This window comes from Anolis carolinensis, chromosome 4, assembly GCF_035594765.1.
Source record: "Anolis carolinensis isolate JA03-04 chromosome 4, rAnoCar3.1.pri, whole genome shotgun sequence".
Classification (NCBI taxonomy): domain Eukaryota; kingdom Metazoa; phylum Chordata; class Lepidosauria; order Squamata; family Dactyloidae; genus Anolis; species Anolis carolinensis.
In genome coordinates this window covers 161,341,837-161,353,625 of record NC_085844.1, presented here as the reverse complement: position 1 = coordinate 161,353,625, position 11,789 = coordinate 161,341,837, and positions in this window count along the sequence as shown.

Genomic DNA, 11,789 nt, shown 5'->3' with positions numbered 1-11,789 from the left:
CATGCAACTAGTCCTATTAGTATCAAAGTCAATAAATTCACGAGTAATTTCAAAAAAGAAAAAAACATAGGAAGCAACATGATACATTAGAGATGTTGGTTGATGATTTGGGAATATTATTATTTTTGTGGTAATGTAAGACACATCATTAGGTCCATCTGCTCCCACTACTACTGTTATTTTACTTTTGAACCCAGTTTGATATAAACATGCAAATAGTTTAATACTGGTTTTGAGGAAAATGATTCACACATGCCAGGAAAAGGTATGTGTGAATCGCCCTTAAACTAGGACACTAGTATTCTGGGTATTTGGGTACTTTTATCTGTATTTTGATCTACTGGATAAAGAAGTTGTCTACTTGATTTTCAGCCTATAGATTTTGTTGGGATTATTTTAGATTATTTTATGAACTCTAGTGTGGATAATTGCGGAGACACCCCAGTAAAGTATGTGAGCTATTATTTTTTAAAGAGCATGCTAATGCATCTTCTTCTTCTTTCTTGCAGACTGGAGAAAGCAGTGGGTTTGTTCTTCTTGCAGACTGTAGGAAGCAGTGGGTTTAAACATGAATTATACGGATTTACCTAAAAGAACCAAACAATTTATCAAAATTATAATCTGATACATGGTTTGACTTTTCTACATAAGACACTTTGGAGCTATATGATTGTCATGCCATAAACACTATGAATTTCCTTTTCTTTTGGAAATGTCCAGTAATCAGCAGCAGATGGACATGTTTTGAGTTTGTTCATGTTTCTGAATGTTTTGGTATGCTCACGCTGACACTCACATACACATATGTGAAGTTCACCCACAGGACAAAGTAGTTCTCCATGCTGCAAATTATTCTCATCTCTGACACTTTTAATCCTTTTAACTGTCCATGAGTGCTGTTTGGGGCTATTTTATTCTCAGAACTGTCTTGAACATGCATTTATTGCTGCTTCCCCCCTCCTTCTCCTGCAGCTTCTTCAGGATTTTTTTTTCTACCCACATTTTCTCCAGCACTAACAACAGCACAACAACAACATAAAGTTGGGGGACAGAAAGAAGATTCTGTACAGAGGTTCTCACAGCATAAGCAGACTTGTATGGAGATTATAGTCTATCCGTTGAAACAAACAAAGGGAAAGTCTGGTTTGTATGAACAGCTTGTAGGAGGAAAGCAAGGAATCTTGGTATATTGTTTGTCAACGAGTAAGGCACTGATTCATGCTTTGGCAAATCTATCTAGCTAGAGTCTAATGTTAAGGGAAATGAAATCCAGATAGATTATTGTGTCTCAAGAAAACACAAGTACAGATGTATTTTATAAACCTGTGAAATGCTATTTCGCTTAGTTATATAATTGGCCAGAAACCTGGATTTTCAAATCTATAAACACAAAAAATTTCATAGGTTTGCACAGACACTTTGCCCCTCATAAAATAAAGTCTATGCAGGTGAAAGGGGATTACAAATACAAGCTAAAGTCTGAATTTTGACCTACTTATTCTTTATGTTTTATGTTTGACTGTACTGGGAGCACCATCTTGTGGCAACATGAATACATGGAAACAGCATTCAAGGCACATCAGTCTTCCATTTTTAGGATTTGAATACAGATAACTTTAGTGAAACATAGTTTCTCTAGTCATTGTGTGTGTGTACATGGTACTAAAATTGATTGAAAGATTTATCAATTATGCACTTATTATTTGAAAGTTGAATAATTTAACATATAGAACATCTTGTACTTATTGTCAACGGCTTTTATGGCCAGAATTACTGGGTTGCTGTGAGTTTTTCAGGCTGTATGGCCATATTCCAGCAGCAGTCTCTCATAACGTTTCATCCTCATCTGTAGCTGGTATCTTCAGAAGTTTTGTTGGCAGTGAAGCAAGTGGGGTGTATATACCTGTGGAATGTAAGGGTGGGAGAAAGAATCCTTGTCTGTTTAAAGCAAGTTTTAATGTTGCAATTAGCATTTGAGTAACCATGAAATTTGCAAAATCAGTCATATGTTTAATGCATTTGTAAAATATTGAGGTTATGTCAATGAATTTATCATGCATAAACAACTGTAGGTTTTGACAGCATGACTGGCATGGAAAGTTTTACATCAGAATCATGATCTTGAAGTTTATAGATAGGAACAAATCTATGAGCTTTTAAAATCATAATCTTAGAAAATACATTATTATTATTGACACAACGATGTTGTATGACACAGCAAACAAGATAGACATGCTGGATTTCGTTTCACAAAACCACAAGTCGAACACTTCCCAAGTGTCTAGGACTGTGTGATGTATTTTCGGATGATGCGTGCAGATCCCAGCAGGGTGGCCTTTTGCAGTTGGCAGATCGTAATTTTGTCAATGTCTATTGTTTCCAAATGCCGGCTGAGATCTTTTGGCACGGCACCCAAAGTGCCCATCACCACCGGGACCACCTGCACTGGTTTCTGCCAGAGTCTTTGAAGTTCAATCTTGAGGTCCTGATAGCGGCTGAGTTTTTCCTGTTGTTTTTCATCAATGCGACTGTCACCTGGGATGGCGACATCAATTATCCAAACCTTGTTCTTTTCCACAACTGTGATATCTGGTGTGTTGTGTTCCAGAACTTTGTCAGTCTGGATTCGGAAGTCCCACAGTATCTTTGCGTGTTCATTTTCCACGACCTTTGCTGGTTTGTGATCCCACCAGTTCTTTGCTGCTGGGAGGTGGTGCTTGAGGCATAAGTTCCAATGGATCATTTGGGCCACACAGTTGTGCCTCTGTTTGTAGTCTGTCTGTGCAATTTTCTTACAGCAGCTGAGGAGATGATCAATGGTTTCGTCAGCTTCCTTGCACAGTCTGCATTTTGGGTCATCAGCTGATTTTTCGATCTTGGCCTTAATTGCATTTGTTCTGATGGCTTGCTCCTGGGCTGCAAGGATCAGGCCTTCTGTCTCCTTCTTCAGGGTCCCATTTGTGAGCCAGAGCCAGGTCTTCTCCTTATCAGCTTTTCCTTCAATTTTGTCAAGGAACTTTCCATGCAATGTTTTGTTGTGCCAGCTGTCAGCTCTAGTTTGTAGTGTGGCTTTCTTGTACTGGTTTTTTGTCTGCTGTGCTTTGAGGAGTTTCTGATTTTTGACTTCAATCAAAGCAGGTTCTTCACTTTGCTTGACATATTCTGCCAGGGCATGTTCTTCTTCTTTGACTGCTTGTTTGACTTGTAAGAGTCCTCTGCCCCCTGATCTTCTAGGCAGATATAGCCGGTCAACATCACTGCGAGGGTGCAGTGAATGATGAATGGTCATGAGTTTTCTTGTTTTTCTGTCCAAATTGTCCAGTTCCATCTGTGTCCAGTTTATAATGCCAGCAGTATATCTTATGACAGGTATGGCCCAGGTGTTTATGGCCTTGATGGTGTTGCCTCCATTGAGCTTGCTTTTGAGAATTTTTCTGACCCTTTGTGTGTATTCTTTACTGACCACAGTCTTCACATGTTCATGCTTGATGTTGTCCAGCTGTAATATGCCCAGATATTTATAGGCCTCTGGCTGGTGACACTTTATTGTTTGGCCATTAGGCATATTTATGCCCTCACTTTCAATGATTTTCCCCTTCTTCAATGCCACTGTCGAACATTTGTCCAAACCAAACTCCATGTTGATATCAGTGCTAAAAATTCGGACAGTGTTAGTCAGAGACTGGATTTCAGTTTTCGTTTTTCCATACAGCTTCAGGTCATCCATGTACATCAGATGCGAAATTTTGTGAGAATTCTTAGATGTTTGGTAGCCGAGATTTGTTTTTTGTAAGATTGTTGACAGAGGGATCATGGCAATAATGAAAAGCAGAGGGGACAATGAGTCTCCCTGGAAAATTCCTCTCCTGATGTTGACAAGTCCATAGCTTTCATTTCCAACAAACAGTTCAGTTTTCCAGTGCTCCATCATGTTTTCAATGAAGGTGCCAACTGTTTTACAAATCCCGATGGCGTCCAGGCACTTGATGATCCAGCTGTGTGGGAGTGAGTCAAAGGCCTTTTTGTAGTCAATCCATGTCATGTGAAGATTAGCTTTTCGGCTTTTACAGTTCTCCAGAATCATTTTGTCAATCAATAACTGGTCTTTTGTGCCCCTGCTTTTCCGTTTGTTGCCTTTCTGTTCATCTGGCAAGATGTTTTTTTCTTCAAGATAGTCTTGAATTCTGTCAGCTATGATGCCAGTCAGTAGTTTAAACATAGTGGGCAGACACGTTATTGGCCTGTAGTTTCCTGGTGCTGCTCCTTTTGCTGGATCCTTTTGTATCAGGTAAGTTCTTCCAGTTGTTAGCCATTCACTGATACTTCCTTTCTGCAGCATCTCATTGAATTGTTGGGCCATTTTTCCATGTAAACTAATCAGATGTTTGAGCCAAAATCCATGAAGTTGATCACTACCAGGCGATGTCCAGTTCTTGACTTTTTGCACTCGTTTGCTGATCATTTCAGTTGTTATTTCCATCTGTTCCATTTTGTTCTGTGAGAATTTTCCTTCAAACTCCTTTATCCACCCAGCGTTTTTGTTGTAGTTCTTATTATTTTCCCAAAGCTCTTTCCAGAACTTTGTTGTTGCAGTTTTCTCTGGCTTTATGGTTACTGTGTCTGTTGTTTGGTTCAGACTCTGGTAGAACCGTCTTTGGTCTGATTGAAACAGTTGATTTTGTCTGTACTGGATGATTCTGGCTTCATATCTTTCAATTTTTCTGGCTGTTGCTGTAATTTGTTCTTTCACAATTTCCAAAGCTTCTTCAATTTTTCTAGTGTTCAGCCAGTACTTTCGGATCAGGTATTGCTTGATTTTGTCATTCTTCAGTTTCCTCTCTTTCATATTTTTCAGGTTACTTGCATCTGATCTAAGCTTCTTGATTTTCAACTCTAGCCTGACCTTCCACTTTGGTTTTCCAGTCGATTTTCTTTGGGGCTGCCTTGGTTGTAGGAGCCCAAGCTCTTCTGTTATTATCACTGCTGCACTGTAGGCATACTGGTTTGTTTGTTCAATTGATGTTATTTGGACAGTGGAGAGTGCTGCATTCACATCTTTCATGAGAGGCGCCAGGTGTCTCTTGGGCACTGTTTTTAGAGTTGGGAGCCGCTGTCTTATTGCATTTGCTGCAGCATGAGCCATGATCTTATTCTTGAGCTCTTGTTGTCTTGCTGTCAAGGTTCCTGGTGGTTCAACAGGTGTTTCAAGTGTTGGTTCATGAAATTCTTGCAAAAGCTCCACCCTTTCTTCTGGTTCAATCTGTTCCACCATTCCAAGTGTTGCTGGAGTCTCTGCTGCTGTCTGCTGTGGTCTGATGGTAATTTGCTTTGCAGATTTTCTGGATTTCTTCGAGTTCAACTTCACTGAACACTTTGTTTCTGATTATGAATCTTCGTTGGTCAGCCAGTCGGTAGTTACACTACCGCCAGCACAGCCCTCAGCATCCTCGGAATGGCTAAGCCCCCCCACCACGTCAAGGTGGCACCTGCGGGGGGGACATTATTATTATTATTATTATTATTATTATTATTATTATTATTATTATTCCCAACAGGTGGTTTGCATAGTCTTATTTATATAACCTAATTTTTTTGGAGTGATGTACCATCTGTGGAACATTTTTATCCAATTCTCCTTCAAGTCATATGAGTACATCTGTTTCATTTTCTGATTCCAAATATTCTCCCACTGATCCATCCGGATTGTTCGACCTATGTTAGTTGCCCATTTTATCATACATTATTTTACCAATTCTTTCTCCTTTTGCCATTCTAAAATTTTCTTATATGTCTTTGTTATCATTTTTTTTCCTCAGAGTTCATAATTCTGTCCCAAAATGTCTCTTTGGTCATAAATCCTTCTTTTATGTCTATGTTATAATACTCTCTAAACTGTCTATATTGAAACCACGAGACATTTGCAAAGTTTGTTTTAATTTCTTCATGAGGTCGCATTTCCATGTTTCCATCAATCTGTTTCAATGTATCTTTATATGTAGGCCATTTCACCCAGTCCAACCATCTTCTTTGCCCTGCTTCCCATGGGGAAACCCAAAGTGGGGTTTTCGGATATACTATTGTTTTATATTTGTTCCAGATTTTTATCATTGCAGATTGTATGAAATGATTGCCATTTTTTTTCCAATTTTATTTTTCCATACTAGAGGTATGCATGCCAGCCAATTCGCAAATCATGTCCCTCAAGGGCTATAATTTTTTCTCTTTTCAATGTCATCCAGTCTTTAGCCCATAAAAGAGCACATGCTTCATAATAAGATTTCAAGTATGGCATTACCAAACCTTCTCTTTTTGTCTCGTTGATTACATTTGTATACTTAATCCTGGATTTTTTTGCCTTGCCAAACAAATTTTGTCAAATCTTTTCCCCACTTTTTAAATAGAGTCATTTTCTAATAACTGGCAAGTTCTGGAACAAATACAGCATTTTTGGTAGTATATTAATTTTTATCACCGAGATTCTGCCCAGTAATGATAAGTTTAAGTTTTTCCAATTTTCTAATTGTCTTTTTATTTCTGTCCATTTTGCCTCATAATTATTTTTAAGTAGTTGAGAGTTTTTAGATGTAATGGAAATCCCTAGATAGTTGATTTTATTCATTACTTGAAGTCCATAAATTTATTTTAACTTTTCTTGGTCTTTCTTAATAATATTTTTAGCCAGCATCATCGATTTATTTTTATTAATTTTGAAGCCTGCTACTGAGCCAAATTCTTCTATAGTACTTAGCCATTTTTGTATATCTTCTATTGGGTCCTCAATAATACAAATTAAACCGTCAGTGAATGCCCTTGTTTTATAGTGTAAGTTTCTTATTCTTGTCCCCTTAAGATTGGGATCATCCCTTATCATGTTTAGAAGAATTTCCATAGCAAAAATGAAAATAAGTGGGGAAAGTGGGCATTCTTGACAAGTGCCTTTTTTATCTTTATCTCTTTCGTTTCATATCCGTTAATCAAAATTTTGGCTGTTTGCCCTTCGTATATCGCATTTATTGCATTTAGAAATTGATATCCTAGATCCAATTCTTTCATTAATATTTTAAAGAAGTCCCAATTAATGTTGTCAAAGGCCTTCTCTGTGTCGACCGCGAGCAAGGCCATTTCTTTCTGATTATTTGCCTCATAATATTCTATTACATTGATGATTGTTCTGACGTTATCTTTCAACTGTCTGTTTGGGAGAAAACCAGTTTGGTCCTCTTTGATCCAGTTTTTTAAAGAAAATCTTTCATTCTGTCTGATAAAATGTTGGTAAATATTTTATAATCTATATTAAGGAGAGATATAGGTCTATAATTCTTGACACTCGTCAGATCTGTTTTCTCTTTATGGATGATTGTTATATTAACTTCGTTCCATGTGTTTGGTAATTTCTCTTCATTTAGTATATTGTTCATCAGTTTCTTAAGGTATGGCATTAATTCTTCTTCAAATGTTTTGTAGTACACCACTGTGAACCATCTCATCCCAGTGCCTTGTTTGAATCCATTCTTCTAATCACTTTCTTTATCTCTTACTCAGTGATCGGTTTATTCAAATGTCCTCTTTGCTCATCTGAAATTTTTTGTAAATTCTTTTTACCTAAATACTGTACTATATCATCCTTTTTTATTAGACCCGTCTTTATATAGATTTTTATAGAAATTTTCAAATTGTTTTAGCATTTCTTTATCTGTCTGATAGTGTTTTCCATTTACATCCATTCTAGTTATATGTTTTCTCTGTTTTTTCTTTCAAATTTTCCTTGCAAGCCGTTTACCTTTTATTATTATTTCTATTTCATAATTTTCCTAGATTAGGTTTCAAAATTGCCTACAATAATAAAAAAAGACATTTAAAACATTTTAAATTGTGCTAATCAGGCTATTCGTTTACCACACTGGTTCCCATGCCCAGTTTGTTTTCACAAGTGCTCATTGTACATTTGAAAAAAACAAATGTCCTTTAAAAAAGTTATAGTTTAAAGTAGGCCTACACAATCCATGGTCCTCTAGGAGTTTGGGACTCACAATCTGGAGGGTGCAGATTGTGTAGATCCTTGGAGCGGTGAGAGCAACCAGATGTGTTCTAGTGTCACGACCCAGGCTACAGAGCACCAATAACCATACGCAGAGGCCAGATTCTATCTAATATCTTTATTAAGGAAATATATAAAGTTAGTAAAAGCAAATGTAAAAGTTAGTCCAGAAGCAGACCTTTCAGGAAAGGTCAAAATTAGTCCAAAGAAACAATGTCCAATATGAAATATTAAGGTCCAAAGTTGTAATCCAATAACCGAAACACTCACTTTGCCAGGCAAAGTGAGGGGAGATGACAAGGTCCTTTAGTCCATGAACTTGAGCAAGGCTAGGAGATAACTTGATACTTGAAAACAAGGCTTGAATCGTGGAACAAGGTAACGAGGAACAAGAACAAGGTCCGTGGAATAACTTGGTAAAATCCGTGAAACAAGGCAAGGTTTAGTCCTGGGAAACAAGGCAAGGTTTAGTCCTGGGAAACAAGGCAAGGTCCGTAGGTAAACAAAGGCTGGGAAGCAGGAGCGAAGGCAGGAAACAAGGACAAGGCTTGAGCAGGAACGAGGCTTGAAACGGAGCGCGCTGTCCAGACACAACTCGCTCCGGAGGCTGACGAATTGACTCCGCAAAGTTACTCCGCGGGTAAAACACCTATATAGAGTCTAACTTTCCCGCCGAGAGCAGTTCTCTGGGAACCAGAAACGAAAGCTAATCTCTGAGACCAGATGTTTGACTCCTTAAAGATTCTCATGGAAAGCAGGCTTAATTGGCAAATTCTTAGCAATTATTCTCGCACTCCTGCGCGAGGCTGCTTCCAAACCTCTCTGTTGTTTACAAAACTCATGGCGAGAAAACACTGGAGATGTAGCCTCAGTATTTGTTTGACATACTTCTGGAACATAATCCTCTTGCAGGTGCAAGGTTCCCAGATCTGGCTGGGAAGAATCTGTCTGGGAAGAATCCAGTTCTGACTGGGAAGGTAAAAAACCCAAGTTTTCTTCTTCATCAGGCATCACAATGTCATGAGCAGGACTACAAGGCCCATGGGTCATCACATCTAGATCCTTGCCCTTTTTGGCTTATCAAACGTGCCAGCGGGGGACTAGTTGAGTGGTTTGTGAAGATAATAAATGCTTTGTTGGAACAGGGACAAAGACCATCTAGCCTAGAAAAGGCAATTGTAAGACCAATTTTGAAAAAGCATCCCTAGATTTCTCCAAACTCAATAGCTACTGGCATATTTCCAATTTCCCCTTCTTGGGCAAGGTTTAGTAAGAGATTTGGGATGGGATAAGCACTGAAGTTATTTCAATGGATGTATGGGGGCCTGTCATCCCACGCCTTGCATCATCGTGGTTTCCCCCTTACCTCATCACATGGGGGGGGGGACCTTCTATATCCAGTTTTCTATATCTGGTGGCAGGGTTTTTTTTCCAGTTCAGTCACAGAGTTGCCCTGGAAGTAGTTTTACTGGGCTCTGTGGCCAAACTTACAAAACCCCATTGTCACCGCCGAAAAAAAAAAATCCCATGTGAAGAGGTCCATGGTAATCTTCAAGATGTCTTGAATTTCTGAGAAGAATCATAGGTTGCCCTGGGTTAAACTAGGCAAAGTTGGTGGATGCGCCAGAGTTTGTTTGACACTCCAGAGGCTCCTGTGGCTTTGGGGCAGAGTAAATTTGGACTGGTCTGCTTTCCACATATGGCAACTTTTCCTTATCAAAATCATGCCTATGTCATCATTGTGACTGCTCCCAACTGGCCACAGCACTCCTGGCTATTGCAGATGCCCTCTTCTGTCATCTGCAGAGGCACCCATGGAACCAGGAAGAGGGAAGGGAGATTGGCCTTTTCTTTTTTCTATCCATACTTTAAACTATATCTGTTCTACCCAACAGAGATGACATCAAAATAGGGTACTAGAAATAGTCAGGAGCTCACATGGAGCTGTGCAACTGGATGTGAGTAACTATGGTGACATGGAAGATGAAGTGACAGTCAATGGGGCAATGTAGCCTTGGTCTGGCTGGACCATGTAGATGCCAACCTGCTGCCATAATAGGTTTGTCAGGTACATATGGCCATCACTGGGACCAACCAGAAACAGATTTACTGGTTAGTGTAGACTCCTCTGCAGTAGTCTTAAAAGCAACCTTTTATTGGGAAAATACATATAAATGATGTAATTGCAAGTTATTTCATTTCTTTCCTATGGAGATTGCAAGTTCAATTTTGTCCTCACAGATCAGAGAAAATGACTGGCAAAGTTATAATGCTAAGAGAACACTTCATAAATGTTGAAACTATTTTACACAAGTATGTCTTTTAATTTATTTAGGATAAAAGCCATTCTGCTCTTTTTGTAGGGTACTTTTATAATAAAGGTAATAGCTCCCAAGAAATGATGTGCAATTAACTGAACTCCAAACTGAAGACTAGTGATATCTGAGTGTTCTGATAAATGTTCATGGAACAAGAACATGCTGTTTGTGATTATTGTATTTCTAGATGGTAGCACTGTATGAATGGGTACCTTGATACACCTACAATAGCTTTGTTATTTTTCAAAAATAATGAATAAACTGGAGAAGAGCAGAAGTACAGAAGGAAGAGATGGCAACATGCCCAGTGCCAAACAAAGGCACCAAAACAAGCAAATGAAAGTTGAAGATATCAGAAATACATGATGTTCTGTTCCTGAGAAAAATATACAAGGGAGCAAAGAACCACAAAATGTTGCCTTTTTATTGCAATATGAATTAGTTATTTTAGTTTTTTTAAAAAACCATTAAAAGGTTACATATCTCATTATCTGTACTTATGTCTAGCTACCCATGTCCATAACTGAATTTAATCAAGTTATCAATACTCTTCAATGATTATTAGCATGTTTTTTCCCTTAAAACATTAAAAAAATATTGCTTCTTTTGTGGTGCTAACACTTTTCAACCTCTGCTTACTGATAGCTATAGTAAAATACAATTATATGAAGTCTTCTTCTATCTGTTTCACTTGCTTGTTGAATATGTCAGATGCAAGAATTTATTAAACTAGAGGAAGGAGGCATTAAAACCTGATAAAAGAATACCAACTGTTTAAGGTATGCAAGTGACACCATACTATTAGTAGAAAATAGCAAAGATTTAGAAGGACTATTTTAAAAAGTCAAGATAAAAAGTGCGAAGGCTGAATATTAAGAAAACAAAAATAATGATCACAGATAACTTACATATTTTTAGCAAATAAAGAGGACATTAAAATAATTAAGTTTTTTTTTCATAACTTGGCTCAGTCATTAATCAGAACGAAGATGGCAGTCGAAAAATCAGGAGTCCAGGAAGGGCAGCTATGAATGAATTAGACAAGATCTTGAAATATAAAGTATAAAGATTTATTACTGAATACTAAAGCCAGGATTATCTATGCCATGGTATTTCCAATTTCTATTTATGATTATAAAAGCTGCATAGCAAAGCCAGTCTGATAGAAAAAATATCAATTCATTTGAAATATGATGCTGGAGGAGAAATCTACGGATACCACGAAGAGCCAAAAATACAGATAAATAGCTCTGAGAGCAAATTAAGCCTGAATATTACCTGGAAGCAAATTTCATTAACCTGTTGTACTTTAAGATGTATTGTGCTCGAAAACTTCAGCTGGTCCAAAGAGCTGCAGTCAGGTTGTTAACTGGGGCTGGCTACAGAGAACAGACAACCCATCTGTTGCAGCAGCTCCACTGGCTGCCAGTCTG